Genomic DNA, 25,340 nt, shown 5'->3' with positions numbered 1-25,340 from the left:
AGTTCTCCAATCAGTTCTCATTCACAGAACTGGGTCTGGTCCTCGGCTAATCTGTAAGCCTGCTTTCCTGAACCTTAGCAACCAAGGAAATACACTACACACGAGGCATGCTTAGTGAAGACTGGATCACAGCAGGTTCAAACACACCGTCTTCCATGTAATGTTTTCCTGTAGTCATTACCAACCTCTCCCCTCACTTTATTTTCATTAGTACTTTTAAGGGAAAGTAATCTGGGCGTGGAAAGCATTTAAAATTACACATAGGCCCTCCTGAGTGAGTCAGAAGTAATGCAAACTTAAGTAGCAGCTGCTGGGATAGGCTTTACCACCCACATTACTTAGCATGAAGATAACAGTAGTAAAAAGTGGAGAAAGCTATATCACCAGTCCTACTTGAATAAGTTTCCAGTGGGAAGATTTGCATTACGCTGTTTTGCTATAGATGGTTCTGCTTGGAAACTTGCAGCCTGTAAATGTGCAAGGTGATCATATTTTTTTGCTATAATCAGCAAACTGCTTTCTGAAGGGGGAATAAAACGATCCCATATTTTTGTGTAGTGTCAACTCAAATAAGTAGATTGGATTACATTACTAAGCATATACTCCGCAGTGCAATTTACGGAGTGCTCATAAGTGATGTCAATAGTAAGACAATGAACAAAATAAGACAGTGAGCAAGAAACATTACGTTATGCATATCCAGAGACTGATAAAACAATCAATGTTTATCAAGACACCAAGTAAGTCTGAAAGGTTGTGACTGGTTCTTAATATTATACTAATACCTACTTTTTTTTTAAAATATTGTTACTTGAAGAGGGAAGGTGCTGTACTAGTAGCCAAAGAAATCAATTTAGAAAAGAAAAAGCACAACAGCAAAAAACTGAAATGTGGTAACACACCTATGGTTTAAAAATGGAACAAATTATATGGGATATCTATCAGTAGGTGGCACCATATACAAGCACCAAGAAAATGCCACAGCTGCCCCCATCCCAGCTAGAAAGACCACATTTCAGCATTCCTCTACACATCAGATATTACAAGAGATTTGTAGTCTATACGTGCCATTATTCATTGTTTTCCATCATAATAGTCTTCCAGTTGTTTATTAATTTTTCAAACTTTAAAAAGGGTGATGGAAATTCCTATCTAAACCTGGTTCTTCTAAAGTAAACTTCAGCCAAGATGGATTTATCATGAAGCTACCTATTTAACAGGAAGGGTGAAAATACTAAAGCCTGCCCATTCAGCAAATGCTTCACAAAGTTAGTAAGGAACATGGGGAAAAAAGCACTCAATACAGCTCAAAAGCTACCAAAATATATGTATAAAGAGGTTAAATCAAGATTACAGAGCAACAGCGCTTTGCTCTTCATACACTGCGCAATTATTTTGGGTGACAGCCTCAGCCACCACAGCTTTTCCTACTTGACGGCATCAAAGTAGAAAGACACAAGTCTTAAGACAGTAGTGAGACCCCAGCATGAAAAACTTTAACATGTCTCTGTTCCTGTTACATAAAGCTTTTATAAGACACTGTTTAGGATGACAATACTACCCAGCATACATTACATCAGTAAATGTCCAAAACCACTTACAAAGCTAGTCTATGCCCAGAAGACAGCACAATCCATCTTTACAGATTAAGGACTGAAAAATCTTATCAAAGTACTTATCAACTCTGCTTTCTCAAGAAAACTGCATTAACATGCTATACATAATGAAAAGTTATTTAAGCAGAATTTCTCTAACCCTACAATTCTTTCTGGCAGATCGATGAAGTCATCGTCCCCCCCGTCCCCAACTAATAAAACATCAGAGATTTCCCTGCCAACATACCTGCTTCTAAAAACCACAGAAGATCAGATAACCCACGTGTTCAGTCCCGATTAATGATCGTATCTGGAAAAAATGTATGAGGAAACTGCCCTGTGAAAACAAATGAGCAAAGAATTACAGAAATATACAAAGCTGAAAACCAGAAAGACCCTTCATTCAATATGCTTTGAATCACAGTCTGCTTTAGAACACGGTGTAGCCAAAATTCATCAAACTGTAGGCTTGTCTGGAGTTTGTAGACCCTTTTTATTTTTAAATAATAAGTTTTTTAAAGGTCAAGCTATTCTTCATCTGTGAGATTTACACCCTGACCATACCAATGATATTCCCAATCACTTGAGAATGGAATGCATTCAAGCTTTGCATTCTTTAAGAAGCTTTCAGCATAAAACCCAACTCCCTGGAAAAAACAATAAACGTTGTGACATGTAATTTCTTCTAGTAGAAGAAAAAGAAAATAGGCGTAGCTTACCAAAGATTTGAGGAAAACTAGGGAGAAATGTAAAGCATGCTGATTCTGACCAAAATTATTGTTTTCAGCTATGCATACGTTATCTGAATATAGCAATTATGAAGACTGGCACTTGAAAGCTGGGCTGGAAAACCCTTTGCGCAGAATTTTTCAGACCAACCTCACTGTTCAGCCACCAACAGCTAACAGTTATAGACTATTTTTTTTTTTTTAGACTCCTGACATATTTCTGAGCATATTTTACAACTGACACTGGGTATCAGGGCATGGTAAGAATTTGTAACTCTTCCTATCCATCACATTAGCCTCTAAGGCAAGCAGCTCAATCTCACAAATGAAGTGACAGTTCAAACCCTCTGCAATATGCAGTGAAATAGCAAGTACCTGCTACTCACGACAGCATCACAGCTAGAATCATTTAATTAATAGCATAAGTTGCTGTACTTTTAATTGAGTTTCTCATCAGGGAAGATATGCATACCTGCACCATTTGTTAATAAAGCGAAGACAGATCTAGACTAATTCAATTTCTTTCATGGCTGTTCACCTCCCCATGCAGATGTCATTACTAGCAGGGAAAAAAGACCAGAGCAGCTAAAGCTACTCAACTGTTCTGTGCACCAGGTTCATCAGAGAAATGCTGAATCCAAAATACCTGCTAGCTTCACCCATAGGTTCTCTACAGTGTCTCTTACTAACAAGTGTTGGAAGCAGCTGAGCTTTATCAATGGCTTAAAGGAATAATTTCACCACTCCAGAGGAGAGAAATTGCCTGCTCTGAAAGGATTATTTAAGCCCTACCTCACTAATTAGCTCCCACTGTTCTTGCCCTCTAAATATGCAATGCAGTCCCAAGAAAGATTATCTACAGCAATGACAACAGGACAGTTTGCAGTAACTAATTGCTGTTCTCATTTCTACGGACTTCAAAGACACACCCCCCACCACTGTACAAATACTCACCACACAACCGTGTGAACTCCTTCCTAAAGAAAAGGATTAGAGCAGGGAAGTAACCACTTCTGAGATGCACTTCTGTCCTACCGACAGTAACAGCATATTTATAGTTACCATTAAAATTCCCCACGCACACCCCAAATTGCAAATAATAGTAATAATAGTAATCTACGCATTTGTTATATTTATCACCAAATACAAATGGAAATAGAAAGATCACAGAAAGATCAAAAGTTTTCCTAACCCTATACATTCAGAGGAATTCAGCTGAGAACCAAAACAGCCTCCACAGGCCACTTTCATGACCAGCCAGAAGGCTTGTATCACAGACAGTTTCACTTTTCAAGCAAAAGTCTAGTCCCTCTACAAGTCAGCAGCAGCACTCAAAACATGCTGTCTTTGTCCGATCCACGTGGCTGCCCCCAGCTGAACTCACCTCACCACGGTCACAACAAATACATGGGTGGAACTTCAAGCTTGCACACCAGAACTTGAGAACTTGTCTGATAAACCATAGGGCGCATCCTCTGAATAACAAGCACCTTTACTGCTAAAGGCTCCAAAAATGACTAGAGTAAATAAATAAATAAGAAGAAAAAAAAATCAAGTTTCATTACTTTTAAGAGAAAGTATGAGAACAAAATAAGACTAAAAGGCCTGGTAACCAGTCCAAAGCCACACAAAGGTTCTCCTACCAACTTGTTCCTATCTATTCTAAACGGCAGCTCACACTTCCAACATTTTCAACTACGCATCAGCACTTCCACATTCATCTCTAACGAACCCTAAGAAATAAGATCTAAAAATATTTTGCAACTGTGTATTTTGGGGGTGGGAGGGAAGAAGTGCAAAATATGAGAAAGAGTTTAGCAAGACAGCTGAGGAACAGCTGAATCACTACTAGCACGAGTTCTGCTCACAATCTCAAGAGCCCCAATGGACCTGCGTGCTACACAATGATCCATCCCTGAAGCATTCAGGGTCAGGTAATTCTTTGCCTCAGTTGCCATTACCAGCTCTGAATTCTGCTTCTTTGCCCACCTATATCCATTCCTGCAAGGTCAGAACGTTGTTTATTTTGCCTGTGCTCAGTTCCAATTTTTTGTCTCTGTCTAAACAAGCGGTGACTGCTTCATTTAGTCTATTAATGCTGCAGGACTCAGGTAGGTCTGTATCACTTTACCCTCAACGCAAGCCTCTCTGCACTTACGCAGGTACTACAAACAGCGGCGTGGGCTCATCACACCAATCAGCGCTTCTACCACGGAAAGCAAGATTCAGATTTTCTCCTGGTCACGAGGTTCTGTCAAAGCTTAACTCATACCAGGTATGAGTTACGAGTATGACAAAAAAATAACTGAACACTTTCCAACTTAGGTGTCACTAGAATACAAGCACATAAAACCATTTCTCAAACTCACAACCAAAGTTCTTGCCCCAGTGGGCTTACATTGCCAGCCAGGATTTAAGAACAGATAAAACCATGCAAGGTCCTTTACCATGGAAATGAAATGAAAACTATTCTAAGCACAAAGACTCCAGTTTCAATCCATCCTTATTCTTCTGTCCTAAATAATTCTACTTCCTCACAATGGTTTACACTTGGGTCAGAGATTACTACTAAGAGTATTTTTTAACATACAGAAAAACTGAAAAGCAGTGAAGTAATGTTTACGAGTTCAGAGATGCCCATATGGGAGATGGAAAAAGGTCCAAGTCTTAGCTTTAGGTTCTATCACTGAAGAGATCATGCTGCTTCCCCAAACATCGCTAGGTTAAATGAGTTTTTAAGCCAAAATGTAAGGCACTCTAATTGAAAAGAAACATGTTTTTAAAGTACACGTCACTGAATTACAACAGCGTAAGGAAACTGAACCAGCATCAGGATGCAACATGCCAAATGCAGGATGCTGACAGGTGAATGTCAGCTGATCAGCAAAGATAAAAACAAATTTTGCACATCCCATACATCACAAACAAACTTTTATTAACAGCACTAATGAATCCTAGTGTTTATAGTTAAAACACAGAATTAATTTATTTACCTATTCTTGCCAGATATAGTACATTGCATATGAGAAGCATTCCCTGAAAGATAGTATTTCAATCTGTATTTTCAGCACAAAAAGCCAGACAGGGAGATAGAAAAACAAGAACCGCCGTGTACTGGACTGAAGGAATCCCACAGCATTAACGGAACTCAACTGGAAAGCTGTTGATTCAAAAGAAAGAATAGCCAAAGCTATTCAGAAGCCCAGTTACACGTTCACTGATACTTACTGGCCTAAGCGAAAAAATACTGGTGTCTCAGCTGAATTTCTGGTAATCATATCCTGAATTACTAGCACTAAAGGGAGAGATGCCAAAGGCTGATGAAGCCATACAGAATGCAGCGTTCTATCAAGTCTGGAACTGGTCTCTCCAGGTAAGGGTGAGGCAGATGTGCAAAGCCAACAGGGAAGTTTAGGCTGCCAATACCTTATCTATTCTGCAGCTAAGCACGGTCTACTCTCCAATGCCATTACTCAATTCCTTTCTCACAAAAAAAGAAACCTAACCTGTGCACTTCAAAAGCTGTAGTTTTAGTCTGAAATGATTACATTCTTCACTAAATTCTGTTAAAAGACTAAATCCTACAGGCTTGTCCTGCTGCATCCAACACACTGCAAATGGACATAATTGGGTCACCTAATTTTCCCTTGTTTGGCAGGCACAAGGAATGAAATTTAGTTCTCATTTATTCTTAATACGATTCACAAGACAGAATAATAAATGAGAAAGATCTATGTATTACAGCCAAAACTGCCAGCCCAGCTTTGCCAAAGCAATACATTTTAGTTTAAAAACATTCCCTCCCTTTCCCAAGCAGTAGAGTAGGTTGGTCAGTAAACAGAAAAGCTGTCCTGTCCTACCGCACTTCATTCCCCATGCTGCCTGCAGAAGGGCTGGGTGAGGATCGCAGGAATGCCTTCTGCTTTGCAAGGCCCAGCATGTGGACTGGGCAGAGTCAAGCACGCCTGACATCCCCGTTCTGATCCCCGTCTGTCTGCCTACCAAACCGATCTCTTTGGCTGCGGAAGAGTATGTGCCATCCTGTCCCCTTGGCCAAAGAAAGTGAAAGTATCACCTTCATGCAAAACACTATAGATTAGCAAGGCAGTAAGTTAGAGAGTAAACTGGACATGGTTTTGCAACCAGACGATGTAGGTATGTCTACACTGAAAAACAGCTGGGCTACTTCACGTTACCAAAGTAGAAGGGGATTAAGTATTTTTAACTCTTCCAGTAGCATTAGGAGATGCTTCCCTACCTCTCCACATTGTTACTTGTCCTGAGAAGTTTATAATGAAAATACAATATAATCCTTCCCAAAAACAAACTAAAAGATTGTACTGGCTTTCTCTTCAATTACTGACCCTGGACACAACAGTATGTAATGGAAAAAATACTGCCTTTGCAGTTAGCCGCCCCCCCCCGCTTTTTTTTTTCCCCTAGCTAGATTTAGAACATCAGCTACCATGTTTTCACTTTAAAAAAAAATATATAGACAGGAGAAATCTGTACTCAAACTCAGTTTAACTAGTCTGTTTTATGAACAGATGGAAACAGCTCCTAGGGAAACTCAGGCTCACTGGCAAGAACTGTTTTGACTGAATGCTTTCAGTAGAGGAGGATTCCAACACACAGCAACTGAAAATTACATTCATAACTAATTTCCCTCACTTCCACCTATACTCTTATGAATTCAAAACCTGGAAGTGCTTCTCTGCTGGACAATGCCACAGATGGGTTCATAATAAAGAAATTATATATTACTCTGACTCCCCTCCCATCATCCCTTTAAAAAAAAAAAAAACAAAACCACCAAAAAAAGGTCACATCCCAACAGAAAAAGAAAAAAAGACACACTAAAAAATGGTATGTTTGTAAATTTTGCATAAGGCAAACTACTTAAGCATCCCATTTAATTTTAAAGACATGCTTATTTAAGGCAATGAGAAAGCCACACGAGCTTTTGTTCCTTCAAATTATATATTCCCCTCAACACTGCAGTCCTCTGTGATGCTGAAATTCCTAACATCCACTTTTTACTGGTATAGGAAAAAACAAAGTGAAGCTGAGGAATTTGCACAGCCTAAATTAAGGGAAAAAAAAAAAAAAAAAGAAAAAGGCAGTAAGCTGTCAGTAAATGTAATATTTTACATATTCGGTCTTAATAATTTACGGTACTTACTGCGGCCATCTGGCAAGCTCTTTAAAATGTAAGTCACAGCTGACTACCTCTTTAATATCTTGTATCATTTCCAGTTATAGCCAAAAGAAATCCAACAGGAGTTAGTTCAGCTACAGGTTTTTTTTTTCTTGAATCTGGCTGGTTCTGTTCAAGGCAGCTAAAAACCTCAATTAATGGGATAGGATTATAAAAGCTCAGATAAGGAGTTATGGCGAATAAAACCAACCGCTGCAGGTTTCCTTTGCACTACACAAATTGAGTTAACAGCCAGCATGAAGAGGTCCCTTTAGCTCTATGATATCATTATTCAAGGTTAAGCTATTAGCCTCCACAGTGACACTATTGAGTACTTCAGTGGTTAAAACATGGTCATACTGGGAAGCTTGTAAGCGCAAGGGGATGCTGCACCTTTAAGCCTTGTTAATTTTCAAATGACATTTTACAGAGAACAGCTAGAGCCCTAAAAACCTTCCAAGCTGGAGCCTGAAACCTGAAGTCAGGAACCAGAGTCTGCAAAATCCTGCTACAAATTTTCCTCTAATTCAGTCTGACTCATGACCTTCAGTCACAGGCAGCTGGAGACTGGATTAATTCCCATCTCCAGAGGGATATGACAATGAAGAATTCATAACAGCTACCTATTTATAGGTGAACAGTAAGAGTTGAAATATTTAATACCTTTTTTTTTTGTCTTCGTTTCTATGTTCAGTATTATCTTTTAGCTGGCTTTAGAATCTGAACCCCAGTGTCAGATTTTGGTCAATTTACACCTGGAACTCCAGTGGTAGGTTCGCATCTCTTAAATGTTAGATTTAAATTTTTAACAAAACAGTACAGTCCTCCCTCTTGAAGAGGGACAGGAAACAGCCCGAAACACTGCCATTTAGACATGAAAAATCTATAAAAACAAGTAGGTTTTTTTTTTCCAGTGCTGCTTCATCTTTCAGAGCTTCAAAAAAGACTTCAAAAGCAGTAATGAAGTGCATTCAAAAAAGCTTCCCACTATACTACAGCAGTTCTTACATCAATGCTCAAGCTAACTGTAAAAAAAAAAAAAAAATCCTACCATTAGAATCACCATTTTTATGAAATTAACGCTTGACTCCTGACCTTCAGGCACACACAAACCAGATTATTTTTCTTGCTGTACCACAGCAGCAACCTCTTAAAGACAAAGACATCTATCATGTCTCATGCAGTTAAAAGAGGCAGCGCAGGTTTTTAGGTAGTTCACATCAGTCAACTTGAAGCCTCCGAAATTAAATGTAGTAACAGCAACAAAACCTTAAAAAAAGACTTTCATTTCACAAAGGTATTCACACTTCAAAGATGAATTTGTCAAAAATTCTTTAAAAAGTGACAACACTTAGCTACAGCAGTTTATACACAAATTCTATCCCAGTCAAAGAAACAATTCTAAAAGAACGTTACAATACTTTACTCAAGATGGTCTTCAACAGCTGGATTGAGGAGTGCTGTTCTTCTCCTAATCATGAGCATCTTTCACAGAGGCTCATGCACCTCTTCCCCTATTTATAACAACGCTACAAATCTCCTAGACAGGCACTAATGATAGATAGCAAATTATTTTAACTACCAGGTGTCCCACACAAAAGAATTACTGCTGTTAAAAGAGCGTCATGCATCCATCATCAAAACAAAACTGTACGGCAATGCTTTCTATGGATCTCTTTGTAAATAGTTTACCTTTTCAGAAACAGAAAATCAAGTTTCCAGCACACAGACATAACAAACTTGAGATGCTTTTCTCGTTCTTAAGAAATTAGCTTTATTTTCATAGTTTGATTTTAACTTTAATCATAAGCCAGTGAAAAAATGGAGCACCAATAACAGGTAAAAATCTTACCAACAGCTTACAAGAATCAACAAATTATTTTCAATCTATCTATCCCATTTTATATGGTAGGCACGCTACACACATTGTACAAATATGTACCCATATAACACCTCCACCTATGAAGTATCATATGTGTATCATGGACTATTAATTATTGACACCAATGACAGAGCCTCCTGCAGCACGTCTGTTCTATGATCATTGCAGAAACTGAACCAAGGCCAATACACAAACATGCACAAGGAAGGTCGAGACCATTAATTGTGGTCACTTCATTTTCTTGTAACGTCAATCAGCTTTACAACCAAAGTCACGTTTTCAAAGAAGCTCTGCAAGAAGTGGTAACGCTGGACTCGCAATCCTCTGAAGACTTATAGATCATTAGCATTAAAACTGGGTTTTACCGAAGACTGCCATTTATATTACAGAAACTAAACAGGCTAAAAAAATAACTTAATACACGGGACATAAACACCCTACACTCATGAAGCATAAACACTGATAAAGAAGTAGTTGACTGTAGAAGCAAGAAATTGTTTCAGTCTTCATAATAAACCTACAACAAGCCTACCATGCCTACACAACGAAGTACAATGTCAAAATTGATGCAAGTATGTGTATATGCCCAAAGTGCAGGATGTTTTTTCTGCCGCCTTCACTAATTCTCAAGTGGCTTGAAATGGAACAAGGAACAAAAATATGCATGAACAAGCACACATTCAGAATTACCAGCAGTGCTAACGGAGAAGCACTTCAGCGTTCGGTATGTTTCCAACCAAATAGTTTCATTAATACTGCACTAGTATTCAGATTTTTGAAATTAAACTGTCTAGTGCAAAAATTTGATGTTTCAGTCGACTTTAACAAAAAGACAAGTGACACTATTAACCAATCACAAACCGTTACAGAACCGTCCAAAATCAGACTAGGCAAAATTCCAGTATCTGTAAGCAGTTAAAATAACAATAACATTTAATTTCAATTCACAAGCATGCAGTAAAAGCCCCCAAAAAACTGAAGTACCATATTTGGAGTCGAACTGCCTGTGGTCTAGTGACCAACTTCTCAGCAGCTTAAGCACACTGCATTGTTATATTTAACCAGAAATGGCAGACATTGTGAGTAATGCCTACTGAAAGGATTGCTCTCCACTATTCCACTCGCTGAAGCACCATTATATTTATAGGCATTTCTTTGGTACCCATCAACATAGTATCCTTGTACCCTTCTACAGATGCCTAGCATATTAGAGATAGCTTTCAATTTAAAACGTGACCTATGCTGCCCTGTAATTTATACTGACATCTGAACATCATTAATGCCAGATCATACACATTTTAGACTGAAAATGCCTGCAGATCTTTTACAATAGAGAGATTATGGCTCTAGTTTGTTTTTTTTTAAAGCAATTAAAACGTGAGCTGTTATTAGGTTGGTGACTACTTAGCATTTTAATATTTTGCAATACTGTATCAAAGTACAGTATTAGGACCAGACTCTTAGATTAATAGTTCTTGACTACCAAAATTGCCTAACCATTGTACAACAACATGAAATATTGTTCTGGCCTCGCACATCAATAAGATTTGCTGTAAAATGTGATAAGTACACTCCTTATGACACCTACTTATCTTGCCTCTTTAGAGAAAAAAAAAATCTTCTGTGCTGCTTTCCCCATGGATGCTCTGCATAACCAGAAAGCAAAGAAGTGGTTTCCGTTTTGAATCAATGTATGGTTTAATTTTTTAAACCATTTAAAGAGGTATTTTATTAATAGCTCTTGCTGAAAGTTGAACTAAGAATTAATGGCTAATATGAATACATTCCTTGATCATCTTTTTTGCACTAACTACAACACAAAACCTTTGCCTCCTCAGTGATCTGTTAGAATCACTAATGTTATTGGATAATATGGGCAAGAGACCCCTGCTCCTAGGACCTTCATAAAATAATACTCCTTGAGAACTTTCCTCGATGTTTCATAAACTGGTCTAAATAGCTGTTTTAATCATATGTGCAAAAGTATGCCGGTTCGTCTCTTCTCTGAAGGACTTATTAAAACCAAAAAGCACAAGAAAGGATTTTTGTTACCTTCTTTAGGTCACCAAACAAGACCATGCTGCAAAGATATCTGATGGAGAGAGGAGGAAGGAAAAAAAAAATCCTTGTCAATTTTAAGAGAGGACTTTTAAAGTTCACAAGTTTAAAACAAATTCCTAATTACACACCAATTTTACCACAGACACTTTGCTTTCCATATTTTTTGGTAAAGTGGGATTACAAGGAAGGAAATCTTGCCTTCAAGAGATTTCCTATTTCTCAGGAAAAGGGATGCAATTTCCTTCCTCCCTAACCACAAATTTGAATGTTACCTTAATTATATTAGCTGTGAAATAAACCTCTATGAGGTCCTTAGTTTGATAGCAGAAATCTCCCTTTAGCACTACTGTTCAAACACACACACATGGGCTGGAGAGAAGTAAACTACTGACTACAGGGGTTTTTTTAAGGGTTCTATCAAGTCCCAATCAATGCTGGGACTGATTAAGTTCAGAGTACAATGAAAACTGGAAGAATCACAGGCAAGACTGAGAATGCACATATGTTAAAGGCAACCAAGCTGAGCTACGTGGGAAACTGTATGTGGAATTGTGTGGCAAGTTTGATTTATTCAGAGATCAACACTAATGAAGTTAAGTACTTCAAACTGATTGTTTCAAGAACTCTACTATATATGTAGAATTCGGTGCATTTACAGAATAAATGGCAATCGCTCCCCTAAGAATGGGGGCATCATGCAGATGCAACAATACGTATTTTGATTAATCAAACTCCAATATATACCAATAGTAACACAAGGTGTTAGCCCAGAGACCATTAACAACAATGCTCAAGACAATGCTGATCCTTCTACAATTTAAAACTACTATAAGATTCCAGACCACTTCAGAAAGTTTCCATGAGCAGGACTGCATGCAACAACCACCAACTTAAGGCAGAACGGGGAAAGAGAATTACTGAAGTTGCAGACAGATTCCTGCACTTCCCAAACCGTTAGTACAATTACAGTACATCTCTAGCATATTTAGTTTCTCAACAAAAGGAAGGAGCTTATAGCAGTTATGTAAAAAATTGCAGCTACCAAGAAAAGAAGAATGAAATGGATATATTAAAAACAAGGTGCCGAAACTGTATTTCCTCACACGTGCTATTATGCATACAGAATTTTGTTTAAGGTTTAAAACGTATTTTGTAAGAGCTAGTGAACTAAGAATCATGACAGTGAAACATTAAGACCGTTGCGAACAGTTTTATGTGAATTGTGAAAGGTTTATTTTGCCGAGTCCCCTATACCTGCTGACCAAATTTTCAGTGATAAAAGTTCTATTTAAAAAACCTGATGTTTCTGACCTCTGAAGTCAAGCAAAACCTTTCATGAATTCCACATAAACCAATAAGTATTATTTGGCATCTACAGACATTCCTGAAAAAAAGCAGCTAAGCAGATGTGAATGCTCCTATTTTTCTCAAGTTGGCACCAACTCTTAAAGTTAATTATATTTTAAGTGTGTTATTGCTGATCATTTTTGCATAAACATTCAGTTAACTGTGTTTATCTTGGAAGTCTGAGATTGCCTCCCCTGACCAACTGAGCAAGCTGCCAGGACACAATGAGATTTTCAGTTTTCTATGTAAGATCCAGCACACTCAAAAGTTAGGAAACTGTTAAAATTACATTAGTATGGCAACAGGCACCAGAGATCACCACAGTTGTACTATCCCCTTCTCATTTCTACAAAAAGCCTTCCATCAGTAGTTTACCTTAAACCGTTTCAGTACTTACACTGCTCCTTCACAGAAATTTTGCCGCAAAAATTTAGGTCACACTTCCTTTAAGTGTGCATGGGTGTGCGTACACGTATACTTATTTAAAGCTCAATGAAATTAATTAAAAGCTCCTCACTGACTTCAGTGTGCCTTGAATCAGGACCTGGATGAGTTCAGAGGCAAAACAATTACACTTTAATTAAACATCTTAACATTCTTGCGAAGCAGTCAACTCATTTTATAGAAGAATAAACTGAGTCAGAAAGTTTCAGAGCTTGGTCATGGTCATAAACAGAGTTGATTACTTAAGTTGCTTCCATATTTGTTAGTTACCCTCGTAACACAGAGAAAATGGACATTCTGAAAAATCAAATGAATTCTTGGTCTACATATTCGCAGGAAATAAAACAGAACATCCTGAGACAAGCGTAATGGTTGTACAAATCTACTGGCTCCATTTCTGTTCCCCAATCAGCAGCTAATTTAGTCAGTCACAGGAATTCCAATAATGCAAGAAGTTGAAATTTTTAGAGTTTTTTTCATGGCAGTTTATGTCCAGATGAGATTTTCAGGCTGTGGGGTTTGTTTGTTTGTTTTTAAAATAGCATTAATAATTACGATATATCTATATATATATTTTTTTTTTAAAGAAAAACAGGCTTGGCAGCTTTGATATTCTGTAAATCCTTGAAAATACTTAGCGAAAAGCAAGAAGTATGATTACACTTCCTAAATTCAAACTGACATTTAAACCATACAGAAGCACTGTAACGTTCTGTCAAATCACCAGTAGCGAGGAGAAACAAGAAATTAACTTTCCTCATTTTTTTGAGCATTTGTTACATAACGCTTCCCCAACACCGAGTCTGAAAATAAATCCCAGACTCAGAAGAGCCTTTTCCTTATTCAATTACCAACTAACGTTTTTCGGTTATTTTTCTGATCTTTGGTTTCTTCTCACCTATTAACACTCCGTAGTTTTGCTCATTCTGGTCTATCTGCTTTCTTATGCCAATCGAAGTTCACGGACAGGCCACGGCTCTTTAAAGGGAAAAAGAACTGTAAGTCTCATCCATCCTCAGAGATACAACAGCATCAACAACAGCAAAGTGTTTTGGTTTTTTTCTAAATGAAATTAAGTTGGTAAAAAGTTTTTAGCACATTTAAAACCTATTGACATATCATTTCTCCCGTGTACTTAGAAGCAAGACCATTAGACTACCAACATTTCTTAGGATGTGGAGTAGCTGACAAAATGTTTTCATTCCAATAATTTACACCTTTGGCGTACATCAGCATCAAAACATAAAAGTCTTCTGGGACTATTCACATACTTGTATACGTGCAATAGCTTTACTGGAATTAAATTAATGGATACTATTATTTTTCCAGCAAATCAGAACTCTCAAACTGAACAAAAAAAATTTTCTCTCTAATATCTGTGATGCAGAGAGTTATTTTAAAATTTTTTTTTTAAAGGCATTATGAATATGAATTATGTATGGTTTCTGGTTATATGGTTTAACACAGAAGACAAAAATATCAAAAAATACTTGTATAAGTATACTTTCAGACAGAATATTGCAAGATATGACAGATTTCAGTTAGTCTATTGGAAAAACATACAGGACTAAGTGCTTTTTTTAAAGAGGGCTCAATTAAAACTATTAAACATTATGATTTTTTGACATCTTTCTTATTACAAATTGAGGTTTATTTTTGGCTGAATATCCCACCATGCCGTTCCAGAAGTACCACGTTGATAGTTTAAATAAAGAACATGATTGACCAGCTTTACCATTATGACTATTAACATATTTGGAAACATAGCAGAAAAAGTAATTTACTCTTACTATCTGAAAATTGAATTATAACCACCTTCTAGCTATAACTCTTATGCCAACTCCCAGAATATAAACATTTGGCATATTTATTAGGATTACAATTTTTCCAATTAAAAACATTAACCGCAGGTTCAATTGCTTCTGCATCACGTATGCAATGGTGTGGTATAGCTGCGACAGCTGCTACCGTCCTTGTTGCATTTCAGCAGGGAATCCAATCTGACGACAGCTTGCAATAAAAAGAAATACAGTTTTGCATCCGCACGCACAGAAATATTTCTGAAGATACCCAACCCTTCTTTTTTGGAAAAAAATTCTACTGGAAGTTTCTCCAAGCATATTCAACAGCAGCCTCCAAAAGCCTATTGCCTCTCTGTATGCACAGCACTTGGGTGCATTTCTGACACTTAAAACTAGGTCAGATGCTCAGGAGGGATGCTTTGTAGTCAACAACAAACTTACGAATTGAAATACTTACTAAAAATCATAAATGTTTATGTTGGTTACAGATGACAAACGTTCTGGAGAGGAAAAACACTCATATTAAACTAATATAAATAGGTCGATTTCACACAAGTTGTTTCCCAGGCAAAGCATCAACCTTCAACATTAGTTTCACCGTATCAAACGCACTCAGATGTCAGCTTCATTTGCCTGTATGCAGCTGCGGGATGATTGTTAATTTCTAGCAATAGGTGTATGTCACAGTCAATGCTTGCAATTACAAAATTTAGGTTTCCTTTCAGTTCACTTTTGGTTTTGTTTAGAAAATAACACAAATTGTTTTGGAAACCTCTCTCTCCTCTTGCAAAGGTAAGTCCTCTAAAAGCCTGGGTGGGGGAAGGAGGGAAATGGCAGAGGATGGAAGAGAGCAGAAATTGATACAGCTACAGATTTCCCATAAAATTGGGATTCAAAACTTGCTTTCTGCACAGCCCTAATACTTAACATTATTATGTTATATATCTAGTGAAATGGATGAGTATTAACCAATTCTTGTTAAGACAACAGACAGAAGCTTCAGTTCGTATCGTGAGCAAACAGCCCTCTCCCCCCACGCGCCTACACTGCTTGTGCAACACACAGAGCTCCTTCACACAACTGCAAACAGGCATTCAGGCAAACGACAACTGCAGTATATCTGATAGGTATTTCTCACAACGACTCCCATCAGGCTATGGGATGATTTTCCTCGTGAAGATTTCTGTATCTTCCCACTTGGATGTCAAAAAGAGCACTGAAAGCACTTTTATGCCCTATGTAACTATTCATAACTTCCGTTGTAATGCTTAAAATGAACTAAAAGAGAACTACTGCTTTGAAGCAATTTTGGGTAAGCCATAAAACTTCAGGCAATCAATTATCAGTTAACTTGTTCAAAACAGCCTTCGCTCTTGCTGAATAAATGCAAACATCCTACATGCTGCTTTGTAGATTTACACTATTACGATGCACCACATAGAATCATAGAATCATTAAGGTTGGAAAAGACCTCTAAGGTCATCAAGTCCAACCGTCGACCCAACACCACCACCCACTAAACCATGTCCCTAAGCGCCTCATCTACTCGTCTTTTAAATACCTCCAGGGATGGGGACTCCACCACTTCCCTGGGCAGCCTCTTCCAGTTTCACCACTCTTTCAGTCAAGACATTTTTCCTCACGTCCAATCTAAACCTCCCCTGGCGCAACTTGAGGCCGTTTCCTCTCGTCCTGTCGCTTGTTACTTGGGAGAAGAGACCGACCCCCCCCTCGCTACAACCTCCTTTCAGGTAGTTGTAGAGAGCGATGAGGTCTCCCCTCAGCCTCCTTTTCTCCAGGCTAAACAACCCCAGTTCCCTCAGCCGCTCCTCATCAGACTTGTGCTCCAGACCCCTCACCAGCCTCGTTGCCCTTCTCTGGACACGCTCCAGCACCTCGACGTCCTTCTTGTAGTGAGGGGCCCAAAACTGAACACAGTATTCGAGGTGCAGCCTCACCAGTGCCGAGTACAGGGGCACGATCACATCAACTAAGAGAGCATGCAAATCCATTTACCAACAGATCTAAATTATACTGAAGAAGCTCCTGATTTCTACCAAGCTGCCAGAGATACAATAGAAGAGATGATGCTTTTTCAGCTAATGGCAAAGTGAAGCACCTCCAATGTATCTGAAGTACACCTGCCACCATTTTCCAGCGGAATCTGCTTGCGGAGGCAAACAGTAGCTTTTAGACTGATAAGAAAATAAGTCTGCATCTAAAAAAAAGTAGTAATATGTAGGTTTCTGTACGCCCCCTCACCTTGAATACCCGTATTTTCAAAATAACCCCCCTGAAGTATGCAGTTCAGCCTCACTTTTCACCATTTACATAGTGTTTCTCCTTCAGCAGGCTATTTCACATCATACGTGAGCTCCAAAAATACCAAGGGCAAAACAAGTTGACAGCTTGCAAGCTCTGCGGCCAACAAAAACTGAATATAAAATTCTGATTTCGTAAATGTATTTAAAAATTATGTTCTTAAAATACTCAATAGACATGCCTGTCACCATACTGGAGCCAACTCAGATCAGAAAACTGAACAAGCATACCTAACTTGCCTCCAATGTTTGTTGTTTTTTGGAGTTCGGTGGTTTGGTTTTTTTTAAACCACCGCATCTGCAGAATGTCTTGCTCTCATCTTGCAGAGCATCAAAGCTTATTTTGTTCAGTATGCCAAGATGAGGAACGGTCAAATAAAAGCTGATGTACAACAGAACAAAAAATTCTCTTCTTGAGGAGAAAGCAAATGTGAGTCTGAAAGTCAAATGTCCCCTGAGGAAGCACATCTGGATGTTAAGCAGAAACTAGTATCATCTCTCACCTGCTTTCTGGAGTACTAATGCATTCCGATTCGGAAAACGATGCTGTTCCTCTCTCACGTATCTTTCCAAGAGATACAGAACTACTGTGTGCCAACAAATACTGTCCATCTTTACACTAAATTGAAAGTTACAGAGTGCTGCTTCAGATGCTCTACAAACACGATTTTCAGCCAAGGTAGAAATTACCTCCAGGTGAAGCCCTCTACTAAATACCAGCCGAGAAGCATGTTTCCCACGCGAGTTACCGGCGTTTCACGCCGAGGGCCAGGATGCCGTGCAGCATCGCACGCTTTTTGTAAGACAAACGGGGGCTGCCCCGGGCCGGGGCATCCAGATATTGTGGTTTATTGCCTGTGGACGTGACACCTGCCCTCCCGACGGCTCCAGCGCACCTTAAGCAGCTTTACGTGGGAATGACTTCACCTGCCACAAGAATTCAGCCATTGCTGGGGTGGGACACCGCCGCCGTGAAACAGGGTGCCACATGACGTAAGAGATGATGCCAGAAAATTAAAAAGGCACCTCCCGTACCTGTGCCGCGGGGCCACGGCCTGCCAGCGCCCGCGCCCACAACCGCTCGGCCGCCCCCGCCGCCGGGCCCCGGGGAGGTCAGGGGCCGCGGCCCCGAGCCGGGCTCCGCGCGGAGCCGGGGAGCGGGCGCGGGAGCCGGCCCCGGCGGGGCGGCAGAGGGGAGGCGCGGAGGCCCGGGGCCGGCGGAGCGGCGCCCCGGCCCGGGCGAGCGCCTTTGTTCACGGCCGGGCGCCGCGCACAAAGGGCAGCCGCGCTCACCTGCGTGCGGGGCCGGGCCGGCCCCGGCGGTCCTGCGGGCACGGGCGGCGGCAGCCGGGCGCGCTCAGCGCGGGCGGGCGGGCGAGTCGCGCGGAGCCGTGCGGAGCCGAGCCGAGCCGAGCGGCCGCCTCCTCCGTCGTGACTCACCGCGGCGGCCCAAGGCGGGAGGGAGGGAGGGAGAGAGGGAGGGAGGGAGGTGCCTGGGCGGCTCCGGGGGAGGGACCCGCCGCGTCCCGGCGCCCAGGGCAGCGGCGGCGCCTCAGGCACCACCCGAGAGCCGGCCGGGAGGAAGGGGCGGGGCGGAGCCGCCGAGAGGCGGGGCGCGGCGGGGAAGGGGCGGGGCCGGCGCGCCGCCCGCGGGCAGGAGCGGGCAGGAGCGGGCAGGGCTTGGGCGCGCCGCGCCGCGCCCCCGCGAGAGCCCCGCCGGGAAGACGGGGCGAGAGCGGCGGGCGAAAGCCGTGCTGCCGGGGGCGCCGGCACCCCCTCTTGCGGGGACCCCTCAGCACAGCTCCCCGGGGAGGGCGGCCAGCGCCCCGGCAGAGCAGCAAACCACCGGCACTCGCCGGCTACCGCTACGGGCTGCGGATCCCCCCTCGGCGATAGAGCTGCTCCATCGGGATAGGCGACATACAAGACGCTGGCAGCAGAGGGGGCGCGAAGTCTCGTTCCTGGTATTAGCCATATGCTTACCTTAAGGAACATCCTTTGAATCGGGCTCTGAAATGACGCGGTGCCGAGCGCCTCCGTGAGCTCATGCTTTCCCTCTGGCTGTCCTGTTCGGCGGGGCAAGGCTCAGGAGCACAACTTCTCCGGCAGTGCCATATCAGATAAATCACATGAACGTTAAAACAGGTTACGTGGCCACTTTTCAATAATACTATGCTAGGAAAGTTAATGCAAAATTCAGTACAGCTTAACCCAAGCTAATTCAGTAAATACAGAAAATGCCATCTTCTGAGAGCCTCCAACTAGAATGAATATCCATTTGGTCATTCAAGCACTCAAAAATAAAGTAACCCTTCCCCTAGACAGATGGGAGCAGAGTAAAACCACAGCAAACACAGCGAGAAATTAATTAAAAAAGAAAGGCAGAAGCCATCAAAGGTTCATCACCCCTGCTCCATCACTAACCTGTATTTTGCTTTCCCACCAGGCTTAACAGTAATGCTGCTTACCTATCATATGCGTTGCTGGGGTCAGCAAGGTAAGTATGAAATTCCTAAAGATAAAAACGCTTGGTGTACTAAGTGTTATTTAGTAAAATGCATCTGTTTTCTACTCGGTATTTAACTTAATAGCATAAAAATAGTCACAGTAATGAAATAGGTGGCACTTCCTTTAACAGCTTGCTACTTAATGACATCAAAGCCCAGTGCCACTGAAATCCATACCCCACTGCCAGTTAATGAAGGTCTTAACATGAAAGCCTATGCAAAGAGCAAAACCAAGCTGCTGACAGGAACAGGAATGGTGCAAATATGCTGGGATCTGAGATCACTAGCACATACCCACAGCACAGCAGGCAGTAATGATTATTAATTATTTAAGAAAAGAACATAAGAGCTCCAGCATAAGCTGAAAAAAATATGCAGAAGCGTTGCTCTGGGATCCTCCAGTTGGATTACTGTTAATTAGCACAGTACATGAGTCTGAAGGAAAGATCTAAAAGCATCTTATGCTAGTAGGAGCGTATAATTAAGCCATCATTTGCATCTTTGCAATAGTATGAATTTTCTTACTGATAACATCATGGGCAAAACACCATTTTATGCCTAAGTATTGCCTAGCTCTCCTAATTTAGCTGGATGACTGTACAACTGTAATGCAACTTTATATAGCATTAATTTAACATCCCGCATTTATTTAGAAAGGGGTTTAGGAGAGAGAGATACTAGAAGGCTTCCTCTACCCTTGGAGACCTTGAGATTTATTTTCTTAAAACAGAGTCTAAATCAGCTCCTGCCCCACCTTAGTTTGCTACCATCAAGCTTGCCAAGATGTTTAGCTATCAAGCAAGGTGACATCTTGCCATTACAGCAGTTACTTTTATCATCATAAGACATGATGGATGCTCAAGAGACCTCAACTCCCAGCTCTGCAACAGATTTAGGATATTGTTCCCGTCTCACGAGAATGCACAGACCTTCACAAAGTGAACAGAAGATACAAGTGCACTACACTTGATCAAATCTATTATCTTACCAATCATCACCCTACTTGCCCCAACCACAAGATGGGAATAATACAGCTTATCATCAGCAGGGGAATGTTAGGAAGTTTAATTATCTAAAGGTTAAGTCTTTCTAACATTGTTACAAGTATTGTGTAAAGACTGGATATTGTTTTATAAAAATCTAACAGATGAAATGGATTTTTATTTTCAATAGCTTCTAATCTCTTCTGTTTAATAAGGCTGCTGTTCGTTCTAGTAAGCCAAAACTTCATGAGACCTCCTCCTCTGAATCCCTGCTTGACTTAGAAAAATTCTCCCAGTTCACTCTGTCCTTCTCTGATCTCCAATTCTTTCTTAATCAGCTCTGAAATTCATTTAGGATCCCTTCACAGTACAGCTGCTTCCACCCTCCAAGTCCCTCTGTATTTGTTGGCATCTTCCTCTCATTAAGGGCTTCCAGCAGCATCTGTACACACAAGCCCTGCTTTCATTATCCATCTGATTTAACCACATGCAACAATAATCAAAACTCTGTTTCTCTCACAGATGGGTATGGTACCCAATGAGAAAATTGTTTTTAGTTTGGAATCTTTTTTCTTTTGGTAATCTTTTATATTTCAGACTTAGTCTGACAATTCCAATCCATCAAAATCATGTTCTGATGCAGAAACAGTACAGTGTTTCCTGAAAATTAAATGCAGTTCAACCAAACAACCCTTTGCATACCTGGGACACTATAATAAATGATGTAGGGTCACAACAGTCAGCTGAAATTTCCATCACTAGTGGCGAGCACAACTTGCGTAGATTAGAGAGAGTACACTAGAAAATTAAAGAAATAGTTCAGCTGCCTTAGTTACAATATTTAATGTTTCTACAGACCGTGCAGTGAGGAGGTATGCAGAGATATTTTAGAGGGATGGGCAAAAAAGCCCTTTTTTGTAAAAAAAGGCTAAGACAATCTTTTTTTTGTTAATCCAGACTTAGTTTGTAGGTAAGAAACCTTCTCAGCTGCTTATTTTATTCAGAACCAGAAGTGTTCCCAGATTAAATTTGGTATTTACAAAGTTGCAAAGCACACTCTTTTACGACAACATTACAGAACTTAATTTCAATCTCCACCTTACAAGGATATTAACTGGACAATCAAAAGAAAAGCTATTTACCCAGACATTAACACTTCTGTCCGCAGGATCTGCAGGTGGTTCTGCCTGATGGTTTTCAGTACATCTGCGATTATTACCAACCCATTTTTGGAGGCACGTTGAAAACACAATCCTAAACATTATCAAGCAGCAAACTATTATGATAGCAAGATAGAAAGAGATGTCCATGATTAGAACTTGTTTTAAAAAGAAATCTGCTAGTAAATATATCATTAACAGATTAGTGTGTTAAATTACAGTAGACATTTCAGTGCATCGTACAGCAATGCCTTACATATGGTTATATCCACTAACCTTATGTCTGTATTTCCTCTTTTAAGACCTTAGTTTAGAGACTACTTATTCTGAAACGTGTTTATTTATCCTGTCAGATACTTTAGGCCACCTTTTCAGATATTTGGAACATCAGCAGCTCCCGCTTGACTGAGGTGGGAAGCTTGGATGCTTAAAAGTTATGGGAGAGAAATCTTGGGCAACTCCAGTAATTCTCCCCTCTCCCTCACAAGTGTAAAAACGCTATTAAGGTAAAGATAAAAAAACCCTACAACCTCATAGCAAGGCAAGGTGTCACATTTTCCATGACTCCTAAAGAAAAACCCCAATACGAGCACTCCTATTCCTCTCTTGTGGGTAGCTAAGCAGACAGAATTGAAATAAGCGTTTACTTCCCTAATAGAAAAGACTTCCCCAGAACTCAGTGAGGATGATGTAAAAATGATGGAAGTGGGGAAACTAAAAGATGCCTGCAGGCTGACTTTTATTTCTTTAAAATGTAAAAATTACATTTGTCCTTATATAGGAAGGGAATGGCCATACTGGAAGCAAAACCAAATGGTTATATTTTAATTTGCCTTCCATTTCGGCCACTAATGATACAGCCTTAAATGCCTGGGCAGTAGGGTATCATTAATACTGAATTCTCTATCAAAATGAATTTGATTTTAACAGGCAAGGTAACATGATGAAGTAAGGGATCTCTTAAGAAATCTTGTATTTTTCCTATAGGACAAAGATAACTTGTTACTCTTCCATTCAAGATCAAAGAAGGGAAATAATACAAGGAGACAAAGACAGAAAAGAGACAGAAAATTGAAGCTTCAAATGCTCTAACACAATTTACCCTATAGAGAAAGAAGATTAAAAAAGGGAGGTTATATATGGCCAAAGAGAACTCTGGGCAACTTTGCTGATGTGTTTAAAGCTACTGTACTTTACAATTCTTATTTCAGAAGTAAAATGATAAACAAAAACCAAAGCACTTTTAATCTTCAAAGCAATGTATGATCAATAACAACTTCATAGCACTCGATATTCAAGTATCATAATCTGTATTTTACTCCAGGAGAGAAAGATGTGTAGAGAATAAGTGATCTGCCTGGGTCTACTGCTGAACCAGGGATGGAACTCAAACATCACAAGCTTGTATGTTAAACCACAAAACCATGCTTTCATTTAGGAGGTGTTCTTTTGTTACCAGTTTTTATTTGAGCAAATGATTTTTATAATAGATTATGGACTTTTTTCCAGCCCTTGCAGAAACATTTGAGAGAATAGTGGAGGTACATCCCAGGATTATTTGGCAGAATATTTAGCACAGCACACCAATTAACTGACTATGCTTCTGAAATTAATCTAACCACTTCAAGTAGGTTACTTAAGTAACTATTTGCTAGGGTCAACATATGAATAGCTTCATATTGGCAACAGCTTCCTTGTTAAATTACATTTATAGTCAGGGCATTCTGCAGGATATATCCAGTATCTGGGTTAGAGCTATGCTTTCCGACCCTTCACAACTTTTGAGAAGAGAAGTCTAGCCTGGCATACTGAATCTTGCAATAATACTGGTCATTGATCTCAATCTCATCTTTGTCCATCTAAGTCACGAGAGATCTTTTCAAGAGCAGAAGGAGCACATTAAAAAGATATTCAGTCAAGGATGAATTTAATAAGAATTTTACTACTGCCCGCAGTACAGAAAGTTTGAAAAAATCCTGTAATATTTGCAAATCAATTAAAAAAGAGTTTTCTCCTCTCTAAAACTACAAGGAAAAAGATTTCCATATTATTGTACTGTTAACTAACTGTGATCTGTGGGAGTGCTGAGAGATTTAATTTACATACTAATGCTGCAAGCAGGTTGGGGGGTTGGGGGAAGAAAGTTACTTAGCACCAGTAATGAGCAGAAAGGAAAAGAAGGCAGCTACAGTCCCCATGGACTGTTTTGTTTTCAATAATTTTAGACTGTCTAATAACACCTTTTAATAAGCTGCTCTCAGCTAAAAAGCTGCAATCAGCCTTTGTCAGCGAACATAATACTGCCCCAGACAGGAAAATAGTTCTGATATAATGGACAAAAGACCCTATCTAAAGAAAAGCTTCTTAAAAAAAAAAAAGGAGAAAAAAGTTCCATCACTGAAAGACACAAATTATGCTGTCTATGCTGTATATCCTTTCATTTCTAAAGGACTAGATTTCAAAAGGATCTCTATTAAAGCAAAATACATTAAAAACACACATTTTTTGGTTTACTCTACTCCAGTCCTAGTTTACAATTAGACGAACTTGCTTATTTATAGGGTATTTATGCCCTATAAGTGCAATCTAAATTATGACTGATCATGTTAATTTTCTGTTTATAGTCTATGCTACCCACTTAGTCTCTTAAGTGACTACTATGCGACACTGAGATTAACATTGCAATAGGCCATCTAAATTTAAGACTATTTCCACTCCACTCACTCAATTTAATGGCAGTTCTCACTGAAGCTCAAGTCTAGCTATAAAAGCCTAAGATATATATATATATATGATAGGTAAAACATGGATGTTCTACTCCATCACACACAGGATTCCTCAAAACAGTGGGTCACCTTCACTGCTGATGAATGCAGGTCCAACTCCACTGTTGCCAAAAACAGTCATGCCACCATAAACTGGAACCGACTCTACCCAACATTTGGGTGTAAAAGTTGGTTTATAAACCATTACTAATTCTAAAAGAATTCAGTATCATCCTTTCAGTAGATGTCTTTCTTAATTTTTATAATTCAAAGCACTAACAAGACGGAAACAAGATCACTTTTTTCCCTAGGAATTCTTCTGATCTTGCCAGTATTAATCACCATCCTCTTCTTTCCAGCAACAGACTTACTGTGATGGCAGTTAACACATTTTACAGATCAGCTCAGAAATATGCCTAAAACTTAAATAAGACACATTGTCAAAAAAATACCCAATCACTAAAACCAGCACAAAATCTGTTTGTCCTGAAGATACACCTATCACCTTAGCAATATAGGTAGAGATCTCTGTTTAACCGCTTTCTAAT

General features: G+C 39.8%; 1 protein-coding gene across 4 annotated transcripts in view; it reads right to left on the bottom strand.

The window, feature by feature from the left end:
• CTNNBIP1 (catenin beta interacting protein 1) overlaps positions 1–18,732 on the bottom strand; it is a 31,889-nt gene extending 13,157 nt beyond the window's left edge. The window contains exons 1-3 of one of the 4 annotated variants that reach the window (XM_076355932.1): positions 18,671–18,729; positions 14,153–14,232; positions 1,843–1,932 (exon numbers count right to left, since the gene is read on the bottom strand). The gene's annotated coding sequence lies outside the window, so the exon portion shown is untranslated. Of the gene's footprint in view, positions 1–1,842; positions 1,933–14,152; positions 14,233–18,670 lie in introns of all 4 variants that reach the window. The other 3 variants (XM_076355933.1, XM_076355934.1, XM_076355935.1) reach the window with 3 other exon arrangements.
• Positions 18,733–25,340: the final 6,608 nt, after the last annotated feature.

The sequence above is a fragment of the Aptenodytes patagonicus genome, chromosome 19, assembly GCF_965638725.1.
Source record: "Aptenodytes patagonicus chromosome 19, bAptPat1.pri.cur, whole genome shotgun sequence".
In the NCBI taxonomy this organism is placed as follows: Eukaryota; Metazoa; Chordata; class Aves; order Sphenisciformes; family Spheniscidae; genus Aptenodytes; species Aptenodytes patagonicus.
Note: the sequence above shows the minus strand (reverse complement) of the source record. Positions and strands in the feature narration are given on the sequence as shown.